Below are 15,103 nucleotides of genomic sequence, written 5' to 3'. Positions count from 1 at the left end.
TTTGTTTTGGAGTTATAGACATTTATATGAAAAAACACGTAAAAAATGACTGACACCTGACTTTGATTGGATTTTACTACCCCTTACTATCAATATTTTGAGATTTGGGCATTAGCGTATAGCTATCGACCTATGTTTCCGAACTTCTGAGGCTGGTTTCGTCTCGATCGGACTAGCGGTTTCGAAGATATCAGCAAATGTTTTTTAAGCACTAAATTACAACTCTGCGCAAACCATATGCCGAAACCTGGCAAGTCTGGTATCGTTGGAGTCGGCAAGGATTCAGGAGACCAAAAAACACACTCCCATCAAAATATGTCAACCACACCCAAAGTTATAAGCGTTTGAAAAAAAAAATTCTCCACTAGGTGGCGCTGTTTCGAAACTTCTCAGGCTACTTCAGGGCATCGTGGTGATGACCCATACCAAGTTTCATAACAATCTGTTCATGCGTTCATAAAATACAGCATTTTTGCACATAATTCAAAATGGCCGACATCCAAAATGGCCGACATGGTAAAATTGGATATCAGTCGACTCGGCATGACGCCCTGAATCTAATGAGACCAATTTTATGATTTTTGGATAAACGGTTCAGAAGTTATAAGCCAAAATAGGCATTTTTCGTATCTCCGGACAGGTAGGTGGCGCTGCGCCGAAACGCTGCATGTTGCTTCAAGTCATGCTTGTGATGACATGTACCAAGGTTGGTTTGAATACAATAAAGCGTTGCGGAGATATAGCCTTTAGTGTGTTTTTGCAACCTCCACGTAAAATTTGTTTGTGCGTTTATTGAAAACGATTGGACGAATCAACTTGAATTCCATAACTTTTTGTCAACATGCTCTGAAGATGATCTGTTTGAATTTTCGTGAAAATCGGAGCAACGGCCTAGGAGGAGTTCGAAAAAGTAGGTTTTTCAGAAAATTCAAAATGGCGGGAAAATTTGCATACCGGAAAATGACATCATAGGGTGAAATCGAATCGGCTTGAGCCAAGGAATCCGATGAAAAAAGAATTTTGTTTCTAGCCCTTAGGGGTCAAAAGTTATAAGCATAAATATGAGTGAAACTTTGGACAGGTGGTGGCGCTAGAGGGATTGAGTTAGAGGCACCAAATTTGCTATAGTGACAGCTCAGACTGGCCTCTATGAGTGTGCCAAATTTCACAACTTTTTACCATACGGTTCTATGGGCTGCCAGAGACTCCTATGGCGGAAGAAGAAGAAGAAGAAGAAGAAGCAGAATAATAATAATAGGAACACTAACGATTTCAATAGGTGCCTCCGCACCTTCGGTGCTTGGCCCCTAAATATAGCTGCAAGCAGCCATTATCGGGGCCAAGCGCAAAGAAGAAGACAAGACATGCCAGCATGGCTGGAAGTCTCAAGCCAACTGCAACAATGAGCCATTAAGGACCTATTAAGTTGATTTTAGGCAAAATAGCAGTCAAATTTTAAATACAGTCAATAATAATGGTTTAATGGTTTATCACTTTCGACCAATAGGTGTCACTGTTACGAAACTGATGTGGTTTAGTCAGATTGAGATGACAATGACACATGCAAAGTTTGGTGTCAATATGTCAAAGCATTGCAGAGATACAGCCTCAAGAGTAATTTTTGCATCATGGCTCAACTCTGTTGCAGTGGTATATGAAAACTGTTTTGTCTATCAATCCGAAATCCATAACTATTTGTCAGCATGGTCTGAAGACGATACGGATCAATTTTGGTGAAAATCGGACAAACGGTCTAGGATGAGTTTGAAAAAGTAGATTTTTAACAAATAACAAGATGTAGCACAGATATGTTTGCAAAATATGGCAAAATTGGTATCTATCTTCTCGGCATGAGCCAATGAATGTATTATGACCAGTCTCATTACAATAGGCTAATTTAATCAAAAGTTATTAGCATTTTTGTACATTTTATTACAACTTTTGACCACAAGGTGGCGCTGCCCCGAAACTTTTTGAATATCTTCGGGACATAGAGCGGAAGACACATACCGAGTTTTGTAATGATACACTAGTGCATTCTTAAATTATAGCATTAGCATTTTAAACCGTAATACTGCATTGAAGTCAATGGGAATTTCATGTTTTGTTTTATTATAGCGCCACCAAGAGGCACAATCCCACCAATTTTTTTATGTGTCCTCGTAGTGAGCCCATACATATGTGTGTCAAGTTTGGTGAAAATATTTCATTTTGTTTTGGAGTTATAGACATTTATATGAAAAAACACGTAAAAAATGACTGACACCTGACTTTGATTGGATTTTACTACCCCTTACTATCAATATTTTGAGATTTGGGCATTAGCGTATAGCTATCGACCTATGTTTCCGAACTTCTGAGGCTGGTTTCGTCTCGATCGGACTAGCGGTTTCGAAGATATCAGCAAATGTTTTTTAAGCACTAAATTACAACTCTGCGCAAACCATATGCCGAAACCTGGCAAGTCTGGTATCGTTGGAGTCGGCAAGGATTCAGGAGACCAAAAAACACACTCCCATCAAAATATGTCAACCACACCCAAAGTTATAAGCGTTTGAAAAAAAAAATTATCCACTAGGTGGCGCTGTTTCGAAACTTCTCAGGCTACTTCAGGGCATCGTGGTGATGACCCATACCAAGTTTCATAACAATCTGTTCATGCGTTCATAAAATACAGCATTTTTGCACATAATTCAAAATGGCCGACATCCAAAATGGCCGACATGGTAAAATTGGATATCAGTCGACTCGGCATGACGCCCTGAATCTAATGAGACCAATTTTATGATTTTTGGATAAACGGTTCAGAAGTTATAAGCCAAAATAGGCATTTTTCGTATCTCCGGACAGGTAGGTGGCGCTGCGCCGAAACGCTGCATGTTGCTTCAAGTCATGCTTGTGATGACATGTACCAAGGTTGGTTTGAATACGATAAAGCGTTGCGGAGATATAGCCTTTAGTGTGTTTTTGCAACCTCCACGTAAAATTTGTTTGTGCGTTTATTGAAAACGATTGGACGAATCAACTTGAATTCCATAACTTTTTGTCAACATGCTCTGAAGATGATCTGTTTCAATTTTCGTGAAAATCGGAGCAACGGCCTAGGAGGAGTTCGAAAAAGTAGGTTTTTCAGAAAATTCAAAATGGCGGGAAAATTTGCATACCGGAAAATGACATCATAGGGTGAAATCGAATCGGCTTGAGCCAAGGAATCCGATGAAAAAAGAATTTTGTTTCTAGCCCTTAGGGGTCAAAAGTTATAAGCATAAATATGAGTGAAACTTTGGACAGGTGGTGGCGCTAGAGGGATTGAGTTAGAGGCACCAAATTTGCTATAGTGACAGCTCAGACTGGCCTCTATGAGTGTGCCAAATTTCACAACTTTTTACCATACGGTTCTATGGGCTGCCAGAGACTCCTATGGCGGAAGAAGAAGAAGAAGAAGCAGAATAATAATAGGAACACTAACGATTTCAATAGGTGCCTCCGCACCTTCGGTGCTTGGCCCCTAATAATAGGAACACTAACGATTTCAATAGGTGCCTCCGCACCTTCGGTGCTTGGCCCCTAACAAGCAGCCATTATCGGGGCCAAGCGCAAAGAAGAAGACAAGACATGCCAGCATGGCTGGAAGTCTCAAGCCAACTGCAACAATGAGCCATTAAGGACCTATTAAGTTGATTTTAGGCAAAATAGCAGTCAAATTTTAAATACAGTCAATAATAATGGTTTAATGGTTTATCACTTTCGACCAATAGGTGTCACTGTTACGAAACTGATGTGGTTTAGTCAGATTGAGATGACAATGACACATGCAAAGTTTGGTGTCAATATGTCAAAGCATTGCAGAGATACAGCCTCAAGAGTAATTTTTGCATCATGGCTCAACTCTGTTGCAGTGGTATATGAAAACTGTTTTGTCTATCAATCCGAAATCCATAACTATTTGTCAGCATGGTCTGAAGACGATACGGATCAATTTTGGTGAAAATCGGACAAACGGTCTAGGATGAGTTTGAAAAAGTAGGTTTTTAAGAAATAACAAGACGGAGGACAGATAGGTTTGCAAAATATGGCACAATTGGTATCCATGTTCTCGGCATGAGCCATTGACTGTATTATGACCAGTTTCATTACAATGGGTTAATTTAATCAAAAGTTATTCGCATTTCTGTACATTTTATTACAACTTTTGACCACAAGGTGGCGCTACCCCGAAACTTTTTGAGTATCTTCAGGACATGGAGCGGAAGACACATACCGAGTTTTGTAACGATACGCTAATGCATTCTTAAATTATAGCATTAGCATTTTAAACCATAATACTGCATTGAAGTCAATGGGAATTTCATGTTTTGTTTTATTATAGCGCCACCAAGAGGCACAATCCCACCAATTTTTTTATGTGTCCTCATAGTGAGCCCATACATATGTGTGTCAAGTTTGGTGAAAATATCTCATTTTGTTTTGGAGTTATAGACATTTATATGAAAAAACACGTAAAAAAGGACTGACACCTGACTTTGATTGGATTTTACTACCCCTTACTATCAATATTTTGAGATTTGGGCATTAGCGTATAGCTATCGACCTATGTTTCCGAACTTCTGAGGCTGGTTTCGTCTCGATCGGACTAGCGGTTTCGAAGATATCAGCAAATGTTTTTTAAGCACTAAATTACAACTCTGCGCAAACCATATGCCGAAACCTGGCAAGTCTGGTATCGTTGGAGTCGGCAAGGATTCAGGAGACCAAAAAACACACTCCCATCAAAATATGTCAACCACACCCAAAGTTATAAGCGTTTGAAAAAAAAAATTCTCCACTAGGTGGCGCTGTTTCGAAACTTCTCAGGCTACTTCAGGGCATCGTGGTGATGACCCATACCAAGTTTCGTAACAATCCGTTCATGCGTTCATAAAATACAGCATTTTTGCACATAATTCAAAATGGCCGACATCCAAAATGGCCGACATGGTAAAATTGGATATCAGTCGACTCGGCATGACGCCCTGAATCTAATGAGACCAATTTTATGATTTTTGGATAAACGGTTCAGAAGTTATAAGCCAAAATATGCATTTTTCGTATCTCCGGACCAGTAGGTGGCGCTGCGCCGAAACGCTGCATGTTGCTTCAGGTCATGCTTGTGATGACATGTACCAAGTTTGGTTTGAATACGATAAAGCGTTGTGGAGATATAGCCTTTAGTGTGTTTTTGCAACCTCCACGTAAAATTTGTTTGTGCGTTTATTGAAAACGATTGGACGAATCAACTTGAATTCCATAACTTTTTGTCAACATGCTCTGAAGATGATCTGTTTCAATTTTCGTGAAAATCGGAGCAACGGCCTAGGAGGAGTTCGAAAAAGTAGGTTTTTCAGAAAATTCAAAATGGCGGGAAAATTTGCATACCGGAAAATGACATCATAGGGTGAAATCGAATCGGCTTGAGCCAAGGAATCCGATGAAAAAAGAATTTTGTTTCTAGCCCTTAGGGGTCAAAAGTTATAAGCATAAATATGAGTGAAACTTTGGACAGGTGGTGGCGCTAGAGGGATTGAGTTAGAGGCACCAAATTTGCTATAGTGACAGCTCAGACTGGCCTCTATGAGTGTGCCAAATTTCACAACTTTTTACCATACGGTTCTATGGGCTGCCAGAGACTCCTATGGCGGAAGAAGCAGAATAATAACAAGCAGCCATTATCGGGGCCAAGCGCAAAGAAGAAGACAAGACATGCCAGCATGGCTGGAAGTCTCAAGCCAACTGCAACAATGAGCCATTAAGGACCTATTAAGTTGATTTTAGACAAAATAGCAGTCAAATTTTAAATACAGTCAATAATAATGGTTTAATGGTTTATCACTTTCGACCAATAGGTGTCACTGTTACGAAACTGATGTGGTTTAGTCAGATTGAGATGACAATGACACATGCAAAGTTTGGTGTCAATATGTCAAAGCATTGCAGAGATACAGCCTCAAGAGTAATTTTTGCATCATGGCTCAACTCTGTTGCAGTGGTATATGAAAACTGTTTTGTCTATCAATCCGAAATCCATAACTATTTGTCAGCATGGTCTGAAGACGATACGGATCAATTTTGGTGAAAATTGGAGAAACGGTCTAGGATGAGTTTGAAAAAGTAGATTTTTAACAAATAACAAGATGGAGCACAGATATGTTTGCAAAATATGGCAAAATTGGTATCTATCTTCTCGGCATGAGCCAATGAATGTATTATGACCAGTCTCATTACAATAGGCTAATTTAATCAAAAGTTATTAGCATTTTTGTACATTTTATTACAACTTTTGACCACAAGGTGGCGCTGCCCCGAAACTTTTTGAATATCTTCGGGACATAGAGCGGAAGACACATACCGAGTTTTGTAATGATACACTAGTGCATTCTTAAATTATAGCATTAGCATTTTAAACCGTAATACTGCATTGAAGTCAATGGGAATTTCATGTTTTGTTTTATTATAGCGCCACCAAGAGGCACAATCCCACCAATTTTTTTATGTGTCCTCGTAGTGAGCCCATACATATGTGTGTCAAGTTTGGTGAAAATATTTCATTTTGTTTTGGAGTTATAGACATTTATATGAAAAAACACGTAAAAAATGACTGACACCTGACTTTGATTGGATTTTACTACCCCTTACTATCAATATTTTGAGATTTGGGCATTAGCGTATAGCTATCGACCTATGTTTCCGAACTTCTGAGGCTGGTTTCGTCTCGATCGGACTAGCGGTTTCGAAGATATCAGCAAATGTTTTTTAAGCACTAAATTACAACTCTGCGCAAACCATATGCCGAAACCTGGCAAGTCTGGTATCGTTGGAGTCGGCAAGGATTCAGGAGACCAAAAAACACACTCCCATCAAAATATGTCAACCACACCCAAAGTTATAAGCGTTTGAAAAAAAAAATTCTCCACTAGGTGGCGCTGTTTCGAAACTTCTCAGGCTACTTCAGGGCATCGTGGTGATGACCCATACCAAGTTTCATAACAATCTGTTCATGCGTTCATAAAATACAGCATTTTTGCACATAATTCAAAATGGCCGACATCCAAAATGGCCGACATGGTAAAATTGGATATCAGTCGACTCGGCATGACGCCCTGAATCTAATGAGACCAATTTTATGATTTTTGGATAAACGGTTCAGAAGTTATAAGCCAAAATAGGCATTTTTCGTATCTCCGGACAGGTAGGTGGCGCTGCGCCGAAACGCTGCATGTTGCTTCAAGTCATGCTTGTGATGACATGTACCAAGGTTGGTTTGAATACGATAAAGCGTTGCGGAGATATAGCCTTTAGTGTGTTTTTGCAACCTCCACGTAAAATTTGTTTGTGCGTTTATTGAAAACGATTGGACGAATCAACTTGAATTCCATAACTTTTTGTCAACATGCTCTGAAGATGATCTGTTTCAATTTTCGTGAAAATCGGAGCAACGGCCTAGGAGGAGTTCGAAAAAGTAGGTTTTTCAGAAAATTCAAAATGGCGGGAAAATTTGCATACCGGAAAATGACATCATAGGGTGAAATCGAATCGGCTTGAGCCAAGGAATCCGATGAAAAAAGAATTTTGTTTCTAGCCCTTAGGGGTCAAAAGTTATAAGCGTAAATATGAGTGAAACTTTGGACAGGTGGTGGCGCTAGAGGGATTGAGTTAGAGGCACCAAATTTGCTATAGTGACAGCTCAGACTGGCCTCTATGAGTGTGCCAAATTTCACAACTTTTTACCATACGGTTCTATGGGCTGCCAGAGACTCCTATGGCGGAAGAAGCAGAATAATAATAATAGGAACACTAACGATTTCAATAGGTGCCTCCGCACCTTCGGTGCTTGGCCCCTAAATATAGCTGCAAGCAGCCATTATCGGGGCCAAGCGCAAAGAAGAAGACAAGACATGCCAGCATGGCTGGAAGTCTCAAGCCAACTGCAACAATGAGCCATTAAGGACCTATTAAGTTGATTTTAGGCAAAATAGCAGTCAAATTTTAAATACAGTCAATAATAATGGTTTAATGGTTTATCACTTTCGACCAATAGGTGTCACTGTTACGAAACTGATGTGGTTTAGTCAGACTGAGATGACAATGACACATGCAAAGTTTGGTGTCAATATGTCAAAGCATTGCAGAGATACAGCCTCAAGAGTAATTTTTGCATCATGGCTCAACTCTGTTGCAGTGGTATATGAAAACTGTTTTGTCTATCAATCCGAAATCCATAAGTATTTGTCAGCATGGTCTGAAGACGATACGGATCAATTTTGGTGAAAATCGGACAAACGGTCTAGGATGAGTTTGAAAAAGTAGATTTTTAACAAATAACAAGATGGAGCACAGATATGTTTGCAAAATATGGCAAAATTGGTATCTATCTTCTCGGCATGAGCCAATGAATGTATTATGACCAGTCTCATTACAATAGGCTAATTTAATCAAAAGTTATTAGCATTTTTGTACATTTTATTACAACTTTTGACCACAAGGTGGCGCTGCCCCGAAACTTTTTGAATATCTTCGGGACATAGAGCGGAAGACACATACCGAGTTTTGTAATGATACACTAGTGCATTCTTAAATTATAGCATTAGCATTTTAAACCGTAATACTGCATTGAAGTCAATGGGAATTTCATGTTTTGTTTTATTATAGCGCCACCAAGAGGCACAATCCCACCAATTTTTTTATGTGTCCTCGTAGTGAGCCCATACATATGTGTGTCAAGTTTGGTGAAAATATTTCATTTTGTTTTGGAGTTATAGACATTTATATGAAAAAACACGTAAAAAATGACTGACACCTGACTTTGATTGGATTTTACTACCCCTTACTATCAATATTTTGAGATTTGGGCATTAGCGTATAGCTATCGACCTATGTTTCCGAACTTCTGAGGCTGGTTTCGTCTCGATCGGACTAGCGGTTTCGAAGATATCAGCAAATGTTTTTTAAGCACTAAATTACAACTCTGCGCAAACCATATGCCGAAACCTGGCAAGTCTGGTATCGTTGGAGTCGGCAAGGATTCAGGAGACCAAAAAACACACTCCCATCAAAATATGTCAACCACACCCAAAGTTATAAGCGTTTGAAAAAAAAAATTCTCCACTAGGTGGCGCTGTTTCGAAACTTCTCAGGCTACTTCAGGGCATCGTGGTGATGACCCATACCAAGTTTCATAACAATCTGTTCATGCGTTCATAAAATACAGCATTTTTGCACATAATTCAAAATGGCCGACATCCAAAATGGCCGACATGGTAAAATTGGATATCAGTCGACTCGGCATGACGCCCTGAATCTAATGAGACCAATTTTATGATTTTTGGATAAACGGTTCAGAAGTTATAAGCCAAAATAGGCATTTTTCGTATCTCCGGACAGGTAGGTGGCGCTGCGCCGAAACGCTGCATGTTGCTTCAAGTCATGCTTGTGATGACATGTACCAAGGTTGGTTTGAATACGATAAAGCGTTGCGGAGATATAGCCTTTAGTGTGTTTTTGCAACCTCCACGTAAAATTTGTTTGTGCGTTTATTGAAAACGATTGGACGAATCAACTTGAATTCCATAACTTTTTGTCAACATGCTCTGAAGATGATCTGTTTCAATTTTCGTGAAAATCGGAGCAACGGCCTAGGAGGAGTTCGAAAAAGTAGGTTTTTCAGAAAATTCAAAATGGCGGGAAAATTTGCATACCGGAAAATGACATCATAGTGTGAAATCGAATCGGCTTGAGCCAAGGAATCCGATGAAAAAAGAATTTTGTTTCTAGCCCTTAGGGGTCAAAAGTTATAAGCATAAATATGAGTGAAACTTTGGACAGGTGGTGGCGCTAGAGGGATTGAGTTAGAGGCACCAAATTTGCTATAGTGACAGCTCAGACTGGCCTCTATGAGTGTGCCAAATTTCACAACTTTTTACCATACGGTTCTATGGGCTGCCAGAGACTCCTATGGCGGAAGAAGAAGAAGAAGAAGAAGAAGCAGAATAATAATAATAGGAACACTAACGATTTCAATAGGTGCCTCCGCACCTTCGGTGCTTGGCCCCTAAATATAGCTGCAAGCAGCCATTATCGGGGCCAAGCGCAAAGAAGAAGACAAGACATGCCAGCATGGCTGGAAGTCTCAAGCCAACTGCAACAATGAGCCATTAAGGACCTATTAAGTTGATTTTAGGCAAAATAGCAGTCAAATTTTAAATACAGTCAATAATAATGGTTTAATGGTTTATCACTTTCGACCAATAGGTGTCACTGTTACGAAACTGATGTGGTTTAGTCAGATTGAGATGACAATGACACATGCAAAGTTTGGTGTCAATATGTCAAAGCATTGCAGAGATACAGCCTCAAGAGTAATTTTTGCATCATGGCTCAACTCTGTTGCAGTGGTATATGAAAACTGTTTTGTCTATCAATCCGAAATCCATAAGTATTTGTCAGCATGGTCTGAAGACGATACGGATCAATTTTGGTGAAAATCGGACAAACGGTCTAGGATGAGTTTGAAAAAGTAGATTTTTAACAAATAACAAGATGGAGCACAGATATGTTTGCAAAATATGGCAAAATTGGTATCTATCTTCTCGGCATGAGCCAATGAATGTATTATGACCAGTCTCATTACAATAGGCTAATTTAATCAAAAGTTATTAGCATTTTTGTACATTTTATTACAACTTTTGACCACAAGGTGGCGCTGCCCCGAAACTTTTTGAATATCTTCGGGACATAGAGCGGAAGACACATACCGAGTTTTGTAATGATACACTAGTGCATTCTTAAATTATAGCATTAGCATTTTAAACCGTAATACTGCATTGAAGTCAATGGGAATTTCATGTTTTGTTTTATTATAGCGCCACCAAGAGGCACAATCCCACCAATTTTTTTATGTGTCCTCGTAGTGAGCCCATACATATGTGTGTCAAGTTTGGTGAAAATATTTCATTTTGTTTTGGAGTTATAGACATTTATATGAAAAAACACGTAAAAAATGACTGACACCTGACTTTGATTGGATTTTACTACCCCTTACTATCAATATTTTGAGATTTGGGCATTAGCGTATAGCTATCGACCTATGTTTCCGAACTTCTGAGGCTGGTTTCGTCTCGATCGGACTAGCGGTTTCGAAGATATCAGCAAATGTTTTTTAAGCACTAAATTACAACTCTGCGCAAACCATATGCCGAAACCTGGCAAGTCTGGTATCGTTGGAGTCGGCAAGGATTCAGGAGACCAAAAAACACACTCCCATCAAAATATGTCAACCACACCCAAAGTTATAAGCGTTTGAAAAAAAAAATTCTCCACTAGGTGGCGCTGTTTCGAAACTTCTCAGGCTACTTCAGGGCATCGTGGTGATGACCCATACCAAGTTTCATAACAATCTGTTCATGCGTTCATAAAATACAGCATTTTTGCACATAATTCAAAATGGCCGACATCCAAAATGGCCGACATGGTAAAATTGGATATCAGTCGACTCGGCATGACGCCCTGAATCTAATGAGACCAATTTTATGATTTTTGGATAAACGGTTCAGAAGTTATAAGCCAAAATAGGCATTTTTCGTATCTCCGGACAGGTAGGTGGCGCTGCGCCGAAACGCTGCATGTTGCTTCAAGTCATGCTTGTGATGACATGTACCAAGGTTGGTTTGAATACGATAAAGCGTTGCGGAGATATAGCCTTTAGTGTGTTTTTGCAACCTCCACGTAAAATTTGTTTGTGCGTTTATTGAAAACGATTGGACGAATCAACTTGAATTCCATAACTTTTTGTCAACATGCTCTGAAGATGATCTGTTTCAATTTTCGTGAAAATCGGAGCAACGGCCTAGGAGGAGTTCGAAAAAGTAGGTTTTTCAGAAAATTCAAAATGGCGGGAAAATTTGCATACCGGAAAATGACATCATAGGGTGAAATCGAATCGGCTTGAGCCAAGGAATCCGATGAAAAAAGAATTTTGTTTCTAGCCCTTAGGGGTCAAAAGTTATAAGCATAAATATGAGTGAAACTTTGGACAGGTGGTGGCGCTAGAGGGATTGAGTTAGAGGCACCAAATTTGCTATAGTGACAGCTCAGACTGGCCTCTATGAGTGTGCCAAATTTCACAACTTTTTACCATACGGTTCTATGGGCTGCCAGAGACTCCTATGGCGGAAGAAGCAGAATAATAAATAGCTGCAAGCAGCCATTATCGGGGCCAAGCGCAAAGAAGAAGACAAGACATGCCAGCATGGCTGGAAGTCTCAAGCCAACTGCAACAATGAGCCATTAAGGACCTATTAAGTTGATTTTAGGCAAAATAGCAGTCAAATTTTAAATACAGTCAATAATAATGGTTTAATGGTTTATCACTTTCGACCAATAGGTGTCACTGTTACGAAACTGATGTGGTTTAGTCAGATTGAGATGACAATGACACATGCAAAGTTTGGTGTCAATATGTCAAAGCATTGCAGAGATACAGCCTCAAGAGTAATTTTTGCATCATGGCTCAACTCTGTTGCAGTGGTATATGAAAACTGTTTTGTCTATCAATCCGAAATCCATAACTATTTGTCAGCATGGTCTGAAGACGATACGGATCAATTTTGGTGAAAATCGGACAAACGGTCTAGGATGAGTTTGAAAAAGTAGGTTTTTAACAAATAACAAGACGGAGGACAGATAGGTTTGCAAAATATGGCACAATTGGTATCCATGTTCTCGGCATGAGCCATTGACTGTATTATGACCAGTTTCATTACAATGGGTTAATTTAATCAAAAGTTATTCGCATTTCTGTACATTTTATTACAACTTTTGACCACAAGGTGGCGCTACCCCGAAACTTTTTGAGTATCTTCGGGACATGGAGCGGAAGACACATACCGAGTTTTGTAACGATACGCTAATGCATTCTTAAATTATAGCATTAGCATTTTAAACCGTAATACTGCATTGAAGTCAATGGGAATTTCATGTTTTGTTTTATTATAGCGCCACCAAGAGGCACAATCCCACCAATTTTTTTATGTGTCCTCATAGTGAGCCCATACATATGTGTGTCAAGTTTGGTGAAAATATCTCATTTTGTTTTGGAGTTATAGACATTTATATGAAAAAACACGTAAAAAAGGACTGACACCTGACTTTGATTGGATTTTACTACCCCTTACTATCAATATTTTGAGATTTGGGCATTAGCGCATAGCTATCGACCTATGTTTCCGAACTTCTGAGGCTGGTTTCGTCTCGATCGGACTAGCGGTTTCGAAGATATCAGCAAATGTTTTTTAAGCACTAAATTACAACTCTGCGCAAACCATATGCCGAAACCTGGCAAGTCTGGTATCGTTGGAGTCGGCAAGGATTCAGGAGACCAAAAAACACACTCCTATCAAAATATGTCAACCACACCCAAAGTTATAAGCGTTTGAAAAAAAAAATTCTCCACTAGGTGGCGCTGTTTCGAAACTTCTCAGGCTACTTCAGGGCATCGTGGTGATGACCCATACCAAGTTTCGTAACAATCCGTTCATGCGTTCATAAAATACAGCATTTTTGCACATAATTCAAAATGGCCGACATCCAAAATGGCCGACATGGTAAAATTGGATATCAGTCGACTCGGCATGACGCCCTGAATCTAATGAGACCAATTTTATGATTTTTGGATAAACGGTTCAGAAGTTATAAGCCAAAATATGCATTTTTCGTATCTCCGGACCAGTAGGTGGCGCTGCGCCGAAACGCTGCATGTTGCTTCAGGTCATGCTTGTGATGACATGTACCAAGTTTGGTTTGAATACGATAAAGCGTTGCGGAGATATAGCCTTTAGTGTGTTTTTGCAACCTCCACGTAAAATTTGTTTGTGCGTTTATTGAAAACGATTGGACGAATCAACTTGAATTCCATAACTTTTTGTCAACATGCTCTGAAGATGATCTGTTTCAATTTTCGTGAAAATCGGAGCAACGGCCTAGGAGGAGTTCGAAAAAGTAGGTTTTTCAGAAAATTCAAAATGGCGGGAAAATTTGCATACCGGAAAATGACATCATAGGGTGAAATCGAATCGGCTTGAGCCAAGGAATCCGATGAAAAAAGAATTTTGTTTCTAGCCCTTAGGGGTCAAAAGTTATAAGCATAAATATGAGTGAAACTTTGGACAGGTGGTGGCGCTAGAGGGATTGAGTTAGAGGCACCAAATTTGCTATAGTGACAGGTCAGACTGGCCTCTATGAGTGTGCCAAATTTCACAACTTTTTACCATACGGTTCTATGGGCTGCCAGAGACTCCTATGGCGGAAGAAGCAGAATAATAAATATAGCTGCAAGCAGCAATTGTCGGGGCCAAGCGCAAAGAAGAAGACAAGACATGCCAGCATGACTGGAAGTGTCAAACCAACTGCAACAATGAGCCATTAAAGAATTATTAAGTTGATTTTAGGCAAAAAAGCAGTACAATTTTAAATACAGTCAATAATAATGATTTAATGGTTTATCATTTTCGACCAATAGGTGGCACTGTTACTAAACTGATGTGGTGTAGTCAGATTGAGGAGACAATGACACATGCAAAGTTTGGTGTCAATATGTCAAAGCATTGCAGAGATACAGCCTCAAGAGTCATTTTTGCATCAGAGCTCAACTGCGTTGCTGTGGTATATGACAACTGTTTTGTCTATCAACACAAAATCCATAATTATTTGTTCACATGGTCTGAAGACAATACGATTTAATTTTGGTGAAAATTGGACAAACGGTCTAGGACGAGTTTGAAAAAGTAGGTTTTTAACCAATAACAAGATAGAGGGGAGAGAGGTTTGCCAAATATGGGAAAAATTGGTATCTATATTCTCGGCATGAGCCATAGAATGATTTATAACCAGTCTCATTGCAATAGGCTAATTTAATCAAAAGTTATTAGCATTTTTGTACACTTTATTACAACTTTTACACAAGGTGGCGTTGCCCGAAAAGTTTTTGAGTACCTTCAGGACATAGAGCGGAAGACACATACTGAGTTTTGTAATTATACACTAATGCATTCGTAAAGTATAGCATATGCATTTT

Source organism: Pseudorasbora parva, chromosome 6 (genome assembly GCF_024679245.1).
Source record: "Pseudorasbora parva isolate DD20220531a chromosome 6, ASM2467924v1, whole genome shotgun sequence".
NCBI lineage: Eukaryota > Metazoa > Chordata > Actinopteri > Cypriniformes > Gobionidae > Pseudorasbora > Pseudorasbora parva.
The sequence above is the reverse complement of the archived record's forward strand: the minus strand, read 5'-3'. Positions refer to the sequence as shown.